General features: G+C 38.8%; 1 non-coding gene and 1 pseudogene across 1 annotated transcript; one reads left to right on the top strand and one right to left on the bottom strand.

The window, feature by feature from the left end:
- Positions 1–5,469: 5,469 nt before the first annotated feature.
- LOC149834886 (cyclin-A2-4-like) lies at positions 5,470–6,050 on the bottom strand (annotated as a pseudogene).
- A 4,756-nt stretch (positions 6,051–10,806) lies between these two features.
- Positions 10,807–10,912, top strand: LOC149834885 (small nucleolar RNA R71). The gene has a single exon (XR_016432884.1). It is a non-coding gene; the product is annotated as a small nucleolar RNA R71 (small nucleolar RNA).
- The last annotated feature ends 1,128 nt before the right edge of the window (positions 10,913–12,040 follow it).

Genomic DNA, 12,040 nt, shown 5'->3' with positions numbered 1-12,040 from the left:
GGGTCAATATAGGTAGGGATGTTTTCAAAATATGATCATGCAATAAAATCAGAAGGCTCTAATGCAAGTCCTAAAGAGATAGATTTAAATGAGAAGAAGCATACACTTGCATACATTGTTTTGCATTCAATCCCTAAAATTGAGGAGAGTTGTATTTAAGATCTAAATCTAATGTGAACATGGAATAATCTCCTCAATATGGTCTTACCAAACCATACTTAGATCCTATATGCAAGAGATGTCAGTTTTAGGACAGAGCCTAGGCTCCTAAGGTTTGCATGGAAGTAAAGCTGACATTGAAGAATAAAGACTTAGAGAATATTAGAGCAAAGCAAAGGCATAGATTCGATCGGACAAAGACGGGTCCCATCTCGGTCGCCAAAACTGTGATCATCGCAAAATTTTTCCTCTTTCGTTGTTTCTTTCTCTTCCTTCTCTTTCCCTTTTCTGACCTCCATTTTCCTCCTTTTTGAAGGGAGAAGAACAAAAGAAAGAAAAGAAAGAGAGAAGAGAAGAGAAAAAGAAAGAAAGAGAGAGAGAAGAGGAACTCTTTTGCGGGTTTTCACTTGACCTTGATTTGAAAAATATTTAGAAAATTACTCGCCTCCGTTTTTGAAAATATTGCGGGAAAATGGAGAGACGGGATTTGCTCGTCGGTACGAGGTTCGACCGTTCCTGGCGCCTTTACCAGGGGTAATCGAACCAAGGATCGAATCTATGCCTTTTGCTTTGCCTAAATATAATCTAAGAAATTTATTCTAACTCTAAATGCACAAAAGAATCATGCTTGTGCAATGCAAGAATGTATGCTCCTTTTGAAAGGTGTTTTGAAAATTTCCAAGTATTCTGAGATGAACTTGGTAAAGGAAAGAAGAAATGATTGAATTTAACTTAGAGCTTGAGATAGATCAGAGAAGTTCTAAGTTTTTGAAGTAAATCAGGATTTGGAAGAATAAACGAGAAAGAATGACTTGAAGCTTTGAAATGAAAGGAAATGAAGTTTCAAAGTCAAAATCCACTTTGAATTTTGGATTTGATTTTAGGAAAGGAAATGAATACTTGAGCTGGAATTGAATTTAGATTTTGAAGTTTGAAATTGGAATGGATTGAGAAACTCAAATGGTATTTAAGAATAGAAATTGATTTAAGAGATTCGAATTGGATCCGAAAATGGAATTGAAATCTAAAATTGGAATTGGATTCCGGATCCTAAACAGAATGGGATCCGAGATTTGGAATCTAAGATGGACTTGGGTTCTGGATCCTAAAATGGAGTGGATCTGAAGTCTGAGATCCAAATGTAGAATTGGGTTCTTGATCCTAAGATGGGTTTTGGATCTGAAGTTTAAGATCCGATGTGGAATTGGATTCAGGATCCTAAGATGGATTTGGATTTGAAATCTGAGATCCAATGTAGAGTTGGACTCTGGATCCTAAGATAGGTTTTGGATCTGAAATTTGAGATCCAAATGTAGAATTGGATTTTGGATCCTAACATGGAGTTTGGATCTGAAGCCTGAGATCCAATTGTGGAGTTTGATTCTGGATCCTAAGATGGATTTGGAGTTTCAGAAGATGAATCAAGAACTTCCAGTTTTAAAAAATGAAGTTTAGAATTTGGATCTTGAATATACAAAATGAATTTCAAAGTAAACTTAGACTTTGAATTTTGAAGTTTTGAATTTAGATTTTAGAAGATGAATAGAATCTCAAAGTTAAATGGTAACTTTGGATTTGATTTTGGAGTTTTGAATATAAGTGAATTTGGAATTTCAAAGTCAAATTGAACTTTGAAATCCGATTTGAAATTTGAATATAAAATGAATTTGAAATCTCAAAGTTAGATTGAACTTTGAGTTTTAAAAATGAAATAGAATTTTGAAAATTGAAAGAATGAATTGGATTTGATAAGGATTGAAGATAGATTTGATGAAAATATTTACATTACTTGGAGTTTTTGAAGAGGAAATTCCGAAAATATGATGCAATTCTATCTAAATGATGAATGAATTTAAATCTTTGAAATTGGATTTTGAAAAGCTATTTTATTCTTTAAATGAATTTAAAATAAGATTGAAGATATAATACATCCTTGACTATGGTCATTGGATGTATTATATAATAATCTATATTTAGATTCAAGTGAAGAATGAAACACATTTGGTGCTTTTATAGAATTTAAAATGAAATTAACTCTCAATATACCCTGACTATGGCCATTGGTATATATGTTTAGTTAATTTTAAGTTAAATTCTGATAAAAGAAAAAAAAAGAGAGAAAAAAAAATATTTAAGGAAAATATGATGAATTTTGAAAACGGATCCAGTGTGGATCCAGTGTTATTTCGTAAAAGATAAAAGTCCTAAGTCTTGTTTACATCCCGACTATGGCCGTTGATGTAAATCATCAACTTAGGATTAATTTACCTCTTACGAAATGGTGCACGTGCCATTCGTGTTTCACCATTTGTGAGATTTTAGAAAAACAAAGGAGAAAATATGAGAACAAGTGATTCATGATATTTACAATGCTCATTCATTCTATCTAAGCCAAAATGTAAATCTTTAATATCTAAGTTGTTACAATCCTTGAGATTGAAATTTGAAATAATAACATCTCTAGTCTAAGAAAGCAACAAGAATTTTCCATGACTTCCCTGCAAAGAAATGAGTTAGCATGATGATAGAAGAAAATACTTCTTTGAAAGCAAAATTGCATGTGATTATACCGATCCTAATGCAAGATGCTATGCTCATACTGAATGAGAAAGGCATATACAATGGGTGAAGTCAAGAGTCAAGATGATCTAAGATGAATCAACCTGAAATATGGTAATTCCTGATGATCCACCATAGAAAAGAAGGGATACAGTGGTTCATTGTGAATCACTGTGAAAGAAAACTACTGTGGTAGTTCTTAATGAACTGCTATAGTAAAGAGGGATTACAGGGGCTCTTTGTGAACCATTGCAAAAGATAACTGTTGTAGTAGTTCCTGACGAACTACTATAATAAATAAAAAGGAGACCACGGTGGTTCATTGTGAACCACTGTGAAATATGGTGTCTATAGTGTTTCTTGATGAACCACCATAGAAAAGAAAGAATACTGTGACTTGAGAAACTATTGGTGGACAATCATATCCTCTCTATCTTAGCAAAATAAGATCAGAAAGTGACTAAGATATGGGTGACCTTCACACCTGTGCCTTTATCACATGTTATGAGTTCAAATGATGCCAACACAAACAAATAGACACTACTTATGAGCAACAAAAAAAATGATAATTTATGTGTAAAGGCATAAAGTCCTAAAGTCCATGCATCAAATAGATTGAATTCTATTTGTCCAAATATGCAACCACTTAGAAATCACTCCTTATTCCTAAAGAATGCCATAACCGATATCCTTTTGCAAAGCCATGGATGAGTTCCACAATTTATCTGGACAATGAATTTGGAAAATTACGCACGTAAGCATATCTAATTATCTTAATCATAAAAACATATCTAAATCAACTAGAATTTTTGATCAATTGACAGAACATGAAAAGTTTTTACCTACCAAGAACCAGCTGATTGGAAATTCTGGTTTATCTAACGAAAGAGCATGCACTCACCTGTTGTGGCTGCATTAATTGATCGTAGATATATTGTGATACGATAAGTGGCAAGGGTAAAACAGGATACGCTAAGGTGTCTGACCATCCAAGAAGTGGATACCCATCCTTTGCCAACATTCAGGACCAACCATATGCAGGTTACAACTTAGACAACATGGAACTGATTCCCTCAGCACGAAACTGTAGATTTTAAGGGTCTCAAATCAAACACGGATGGTATATCAGCAATGCTTCATCAGCAACAGTTGTTCCAATGAAGGGTCTGCCTACACTGTTCCTTCTCATAGCTCACGAACTCCATCTTCCACATCCAAAGACTTGAATTGGAGGGCCGATCATAGCATCATTCTGCAAATACTTCTCAAATGGCAAGTGAGAAAAGAAATTCAGCTGCAAGTTGATAAGGTTAAATCTGATGGTAATGTGATGAATTCAATGGACATACCTTTAGAGGATGTGTATAGGGTAAGGTGGTGATGCTAAGTGGATGTAGTAGATAAGTTACACAGAAAATTTTAACAGAAAGAAAGGAAATGGAAATGTGTTGTGTAAGGTGAAGTGTAGTGAGTGGTGTGCACTTGAAGGAAATTAGTAGGAAGGTGAAGTGAAGCACTATGCAAAAGCAAGTGCTGAGATATTACAAGTTGTATAAGTGAAGGGGTGACGCTGTGGTGACATATACACTGGGTACTGTTGCTAAGGTGAGTATGTGAATCATGTATAATGGTTGAAGTGGGGATATATAAGGTGGAATGAAGATAGCGTGAGTAGAGAATATGCAAAATATCAATAAGAAAATGCAAATAATAATTGATCTGCAGCAAACTTTGGAGAACTAAATCAACACAAAATCGGTAAGCAGAGACAGGTAAAGGAAATCAGAATTTGTACTTACGCAATCGCCCGACCATCTAAAGTTGATGTTCCTCGTCCAAGTTCATCCAATGCTACTAAAGAATTACTAGTAGCAGATAACAACATGATGACAGTCTCATATAGTTTTTGTTAAAAAAAATGTACCTTGACCTGCAGCAACGTGTTCTTTAGGACCAGAAAGGCTTGGAATCCCCTTTAAACATGAGATACCAAGGATGGTGGGCCTATAGGTTGGCTTTTCAAAATATTTACTTGCAGCTGCTGAACTTGACCAAGCATTTGGCTCTGCAATTACGGAGACGAACTGTTGTAGCTTGGGATGATATTCACAGAAGCGGATGATTAATCTCTGTGAGATGCTTTTTAGTTCAGATTCTCTCTCAGCTTTGGCATTGAAAATTCCTTCTATGAGCATCCTGAATTTTGGAGTCCAGCATCTGCAATATCCCTTGTTCCGGGGAAGCGAATCAGAGTTTGATCTTCACTTTCAGCAGGTCATCCCTGAATTTGGAACAACCAGGGCATTATGATGGACATGGTGGTGGTGATGAGTTTGAAGATTCTTTTGACGAAGCAATCGCCACATACTGCTGGAACAAGCTAATGGCTGATGAATCCCAGCAACGTATTTGAATAGCCCATCAACTAGGAATTTTGGCAAACGAACAACTGTATCCCTGAGAGCCCCACAAAGCGCTTTACTCTTGGCTAGTTCCTCGTCATGGATAAAACTTCAGAGTGGGAAATCCATTTCCCACCTTCAAAATCTGAGTGCACAACTGAAAAGTTGTTGATACCTCTACAAATCTCCTTTTTTTTTTTTCATTTTCTGTCGATTTGTCTACTAGGTGGGAGTCAATAAATCCAGCTCCACCAGTCACCAAGATTCGCAATTTGGACAGACAAAATTTAGAACTGTGTGAAGGTGATGGCATCTGAGGTGGCTTTGAAACCGTAGCCTTGACATCCACCTACAAACGATGAATTTTAAATACTGCAGCTTTTAGATCCAATACCTTATGATTCCTGTAGTGCTCAAGGGTTGAATTCCAAGGATGTGATAATTGATCGAGTGTCCATTTGGCAAGGAATAAGGCAGATGCAGCGACAAGAGAAGGAAGGAACTCCAGGAATCCATAGTCAAGTAATGTAAGTTCTGCTAGATAATTTGCCAGGAACTCCAACGCAAATATACGATCCATCTTGTATGAAGCTTGTGTTGCTCATAGAAACCTCTTGAGAAAGGTCTTTGTAGTTGGTGTGGCCAACTCAAAGCACAAATGCTTCAAAACATCAACCTTAAAAAAATTTGTTACTTATTGTATGTATTATCTGTAATCAAGCAGAAGTCCTCCACACGAGGTGCACAAATATTTTCATATTTTGATGCAATAAACATACATGTAATGTCAACTAGCTGTAGCGTCTTCCTTTCAACAGGATTGTCAGAGAGGAACTTATCAATGTAGTAGACTGTGAGATAAAGTGTGTCTGGAACAAGCCTATATTCTTCACAGACCTCAACAAGCCAGTCTATAAGAATTGCACGCATTGCTTGGAGAAATATCCCATTGAACCATATTCATGAAATTATTTGATGGCTGCTGTTTCAACTCAGCTTCTTGTAAGTAAGCATAAATGTCTGGGGCATAAAGGCACCTTCATATCTTGCAATATCCCCACTGAAACTATTGTCTTTTGAGTCATGCATTTCTGGGCAATCTCTGATCACGATCAGGCATTTAAGAATTTCATAACGAATGAAAGAGTTCCATCTTCTTTAAGACCTTCTGAATTTTGAAATCACCAACTATGATCATGTGCTTTGAGATTTTGACAAAAAAACTTCAAGCTTTTTCCATCGAGAACATTGATTCCCACAGAATGACGCTTTTGCTTATCCACGTTTATCATCTTTGGGGGAGAAAGGGACGATGCAACAAATATAAGAGGTTATGATGATGATGCCTTGAGGATATAAAAGGAATCAGGGTAAACCAAAGCAACTGGTTTCTCAGTGAGGCACATCGGATTTTGCTGCAGATTATGCAACAAACTGCATATTGAGTGTTGTTTTCACCGTGAAAACCACCAAGGTTCCGTATGACTTCTTGCAGAGCCTTGCAACGTTCAGAGAGAGTCGGATGCGGCCAGTATGTTACCATAGATACAGGATTGGTGGTTATGACACAAAATTATATACAAATGGTAAGAGCACATGCAAGATGAAACGAGACACTCTTGTTGCCATTAATATAAAACAAAAACTCATTCGCTCAGACCCCATGCCAGGAACGCAGGTAGAATCGACCAAGCCATCTTGGTTTATGGAAGAGATGACGATAATAAGAGAAACCAAAGCAAGCGAGAAGCAGAAATCCAAAACAAAGTAAAACAAAAAAAAAAAGAAGAAAGACGAGAATCAAGACAAACAGAAATTATAACAAAATAGGAATCGTAATCAGATTAAAATAAGAAAGAAACAGGAATAGGGACTGAAATTTAGAGAAAAATAAACGAAAGTTCACAATCGATTAATACTGAGATCAAAACAAAACTAAAATAACAAGGTAAGCAAGAAATTTAGGATGTAGGAACAAGATCGTTCCGTCGATTTCGCACCGGGATGGGTTGGTATTGCACAAGCAACATCAACGCCACCAAGGGTGCATCAATGGGGGGAAGGGTTCTTACCTGATTCTCGCAGAGTTTCCAAAGGAGGGAAGATAGAAACTGAAGGAGAAGAAGGAGATTGGGTGGCAAGGTAGAGGAACGATAAATCAGAGAGAGAGAGGTGCCATGGTAGGGTGGAAACGGATCAGATGTAGGAAGAAAGATGCGGGGGTGAGAAGCGGTGCCCTTTAGGGTTTCGTGAGTCCCCTTTTAAGGAGGAAGAAGGAGGATGCGGTTGGGGGTTTGTTGCAGATGGACGGAGATCGGGAGATGGGAGGTTTGGTTGGTGATGGGCGACTTGGGTGAAGCCTCTGGAGGGTTCGGTGGAAGGATCCTTCTGAAGGGGGAAGAAGAGGGAGGGTTTGGAGAGAAGACAGGCGATGAGAATCGGCCACCCGACCTTTTGCGAAAGAAAAACTTTAGAAAATATTCGTAACGGGGGCTCTGAAAAAGAATTTTTCATAAAAGGGGTCTTCAAAATGAGGTTTTTAGCAAAGCCTTTAAAAACTACTTATTTTCCTCGTAGTTTTTCCGATTTTTCAGGATTTTCCATTTTTTTGTACTTTTGGAACAAAAATCTAAGTTTTTATGCAAAAAGCAAAGATTAAACACTAATTTTTTTGTATTTTTCTGAGAAATATTTACAAAAGTATTTTTCTGAGAATTTCAGACCATTTCGGGGAAATTTCTTCAGAAGAATGGGTTTGGACCCAGGTTTTGAGAAAATGTTCGAGTTTTGATACTCGAATCGAGAAATACAATGTGATGGATCCAAACGGATGTTGGATGGACTCTCTGAGCTATTAAAAAACTTTTTTTGGTATTTTCCATAATTTTAATTTAAAATTTGGACCATGAGACTCAGATTTGGATCTAGACAATGGATCCAGATCCGAAATCAATTTAAACATATAAAACGAATTTAATTTCAGTAAAGCTTGAGAAATGAACTGGAATTTAGATTTAAAAATGACTCATTTGCTCAAAAAAAATGAATTTAGGGGAAATAAGGGAATATTTAAAAGATTTTGGAAAATTTGGGGTGTTTACAGACAGATTGCAGGAAAGAAAAAAAAAAGTAATGAACATCAAAGAAATTGCCAATGAGAAGTCAGAAATCTGAAATAAGATAAACAAAAGTTTGAAAACCATTTTTGGGAAGGGAACGTTTCCATGCATTTGATCCCTTGAGAATCGTTGGGTTGGTAGTCAAATGATTACCCTACCGACTACTAGGAGTCACTATGCTCCAATGCCAAAGGAAACAGGGATAGAGACTTCAAAACCGAACAGAAATTAGATAGGTGAAAATATGAAGGCCTTGATAAACAAAAATCAAAATCAGAACAACAATCGTAATGTAAACAAGGATTTTATATGTCGGAACGCTGTGACCCCATTGATTTTGCATGAGAGAGGTCGGTGTTGCTACAAACAAACCGAGGCACTCTGTGGTGCGTTAGTAGAGGAAAATCAGAGGAAAAAGGAAAAAAGAAGAAGCAAGGTGATGAAAAAAAAAAGAAAGAAAGAAAAAAATAGCACTATAGAGAGATATTTAGGGGAGGAGGCGCTTACTGATTTCTCGCCGAGGAGGTGCCTTGGAAAGAATCGTTCTGCAATGCCTTGTAGGAAGAAAAATCCTCAAAAAAAGGGGGATGAAGGCGGATGATGGATGTTGCTCGAGAAAAATCTGATCCCTTTCTTCCTCTCCTGTGTGTGTTCTTATAGGAAAGCAAGCGAAGGCTCCAGAAGGGTGAGGCGCGCGAGGGTTTTGGAGGAAGATTGCACATGGGGGCGTTCGGTGGAAGCTTTGTGAAGGAGGGCTTCTGTTGCAGATCGATGGTCCGAGTGAGAGGGCAGTGATCGGAGGGTGGAGCTTGCTGTCGCACATGGGGGCTGGCGGGGAGAGGAAGAAGACCTGCGAGGCCGTTGAAGATGAACGGAGGAGGCCAATGGCCATGGCGATCAAAGGTGGCTGAAGAGGAGGGTTTTGGTGAAAGAGGGAGAAGCCACGGATGGGGGGGGGGGGAGGCGCCCTCCTTTACGGAAGGTCTTCAGAAAAGACCCTAAAAACAATTTTGCGAAAAGGGGGCTCCTTTCAAAAGATTTTCATAAAAAGTATTTTTTTTTTTTGGTTTTTGTTTTATTTTTCATTTTTTTGTATTTTTGGAATAAAAGTCTAAGACTTTACGAGAAAAAAAAGATTAAAATACTAATTTTTTTGTATTTTTCTGAGAAATATTTACAAAAGTGTTTTTCCGAGAAATTCAGGTCATTTTGGGGAAAATTCTTCCGAAGAATGGGTTTTGACCCAGGTTTTGAGAAAATGTTCGAGTTTTGAAACTCGAATCGAGAAATACAACGCAATGGATCCAAACGGATACCAGACGAACTGTTTGAGCTTTTCTAGAAGTTATTTTTTGGAAATTTTGAGAATTTTATTTAAAATTGGATAATGAAGCTCAGATTTGATTTTGACAATGGATCCGGGTCCGAAATTGAGTCGAATATATAAAATGAATTTAATTTCAGCAAAATTTGAGAAATAAAATGGAATTTAGATTTAAAACTGACTCAATTACCCAGAAAGTGGGGTCAGGGGCAAAAAGAGAATATTTACCACATTTTGAAAAATTTGGGGTGTTCACAATTGGTAGAGCCCTCTCGCTTTCCTGAAGTGGGACGGTAGGGACAGACTGCTTCTCACTTGTTCTCTCTCTTTCTTCTGTAGCTTCCCTCGCCTGGTATTGCTTCTCATTCCTAAGGGTGATTACAGCTTGAGCCTGCTCTTGATGGGCATCTGTCATGTGCAGGCCATGCTTCGACTCCTTACCCCTAGGGTTCACCACCGGTTGGCTAGGTAAAGCCCCCTCACTCCGCCTGCTAAGGGCCTCGACGAGTTGTCCCATTTGCGTCTCAAGCTTCGCAATAGAATGTGTATGGGAGCTCAGATTTGCCTTGATATCCGAGAAGGCTTGCAACATCTTGTCCTCAAAGGACTGGCTGGATGAAGGCTCCTGAGACTGGGGTTGATTATAAGTAGGCTGAGCTGAAGGGTAGCTAGTGCTCTGAAATCCAAGTGCATAACCGCCTTGCCTGGGTTGGCTTTGGGACGGGTTGGGAGGTTGGGCTTGTGGATTTCTCCATGAAAAATTGGGATGGTTCTGCCAGCCCGGGTTATATGTACTGGAATATGGATTGGGTGTGGGCCTAGCGAAACTCTGCGCCATCTGAGCTTGCTCCTGGACAAACTCAGGGTACTGTGGCGCAACGGGGCAATCAACAACATGGTGTGCAGGGCTAGCACACAATGCACACACCTGTAGGACTGGAGAGGGACCCGACAACAACTGATCCAATTTTTGGGACAGTTGGTCGACCTTGTTTTGCAACTCAAGGTGCATCCCTATCTCGAATATACCAGCCTTCTTCGCGCCATCTTGCACAGGTGTGGCCCTTTCAGATTGTGAAGCAGAAGCATGGTGCATGGAGTTCTCGCTCAAGGTCTCAAAAAGGGCCCATGCTTCATCTTCACTTTTGAGCATAAAAGTGCCCCCACAGGCAGCGTCAACCATTTGACGGTTCTTCTCAGTGAGACCATCATAAAAATATTGCACCAGTTGCCAGTGGAGCACCTGGTGGTGGGGACACTTGCGGAGAAGATCTTTCATCCTCTCCCACGTTTCATGAAACATTTCTCCCTCGATCTGTGAAAAGCTAGTGATGACTTTTCGATACTGGTTCGTCTTACCAATTGAGAAGTATTTCTTTAAAAACTCCCTTTGCATATGTTCCCAAGTGGTAATTTGAACTGTATCGAGGGCCTTCAACCAATGCTTAGCTTTATCCTTAAGGGAGAAGAGGAATAACGTCAACCTTAACGCGTCATCTCCAAAATTGTTGATCTGCACCATAGAGCAGATCTCGAGAAATTCGTCGAGATGACGGTATGGGTCTTCGTTGCTAAGGCCATAAAAGGAGGGTAACATCTGGATGACACTGGCCTTGATTTCAAAATGATTCGCTCCCACATCAGGTCTTGTGATGCAGGAGGCAGGAGTGTATGTGTTGGGCATGAAGTACTCCCTAAGAGGACGGATCAACTGCTGATCTTCAGCCAAGGGGCTGGATTGATGGGCTCTCCTAAAGAAAGATTTGGGATCCTCAACCAATTCGGCAAGCTCAGGTTCAAGCGAACATCGCCCGTGCATGCACCAAAGGGTAGACAGGTGCAGCAACCATCCTAAATTGGGTTTTTCTACCTCACTAACACGCTAGCGACCAAACCACACAAACCACAAAGCGAGTAACAAAAACAATTACTGAAAATAAGAAATAAACAAGCACCACGCAGTTGCACTCATTAGAGAATTTACGAAAATGAAATCTATGTGCACGGTACCAATCGTACACAGTCACTTCTAAGGGGATCCTAATGGGTGAGCTGTGCAAAAAAGTAAGCTTGTCTCTACGGTATGCACACACGTGGTTCTAGGGCTAAATGCAAAAAGCAAACTAAACAATCCTAATTAAAGAACTGCATTAAACTAACAACCTATAAATACGAGAACAAACACAAGGCAATAAAGTGAATACTAGTATTTCGCCGTTCCTCGGCAACGGCACCAAAATTTGGTGTGAATTTTGAAAACTGCTTTTTAAAACAATAGTTTTAATGAAAATCCAATGAAAGCCAGACACAAAAAATATAAAAACCGGCTCGCACGAGTGGTGGAGTCCGGGTCAAACTCAGGGAACAGGAAATACTCTTATTCAAACACACAACTACACTACTCTTTATTGCCAAAATAAAGAAAAAGAATTAAATAAATAAATGAATATCTCAAGAGTACTATCCTACGCAGAGGG

This window comes from Nuphar pumila, chromosome 6 (genome assembly GCF_984573655.1).
Source record: "Nuphar pumila chromosome 6, dmNupPumi1.hap1.1, whole genome shotgun sequence".
NCBI classification, from domain to species: Eukaryota; Viridiplantae; Streptophyta; class Magnoliopsida; order Nymphaeales; family Nymphaeaceae; genus Nuphar; species Nuphar pumila.
Note: the sequence above shows the minus strand (reverse complement) of the source record. Positions and strands in the feature narration are given on the sequence as shown.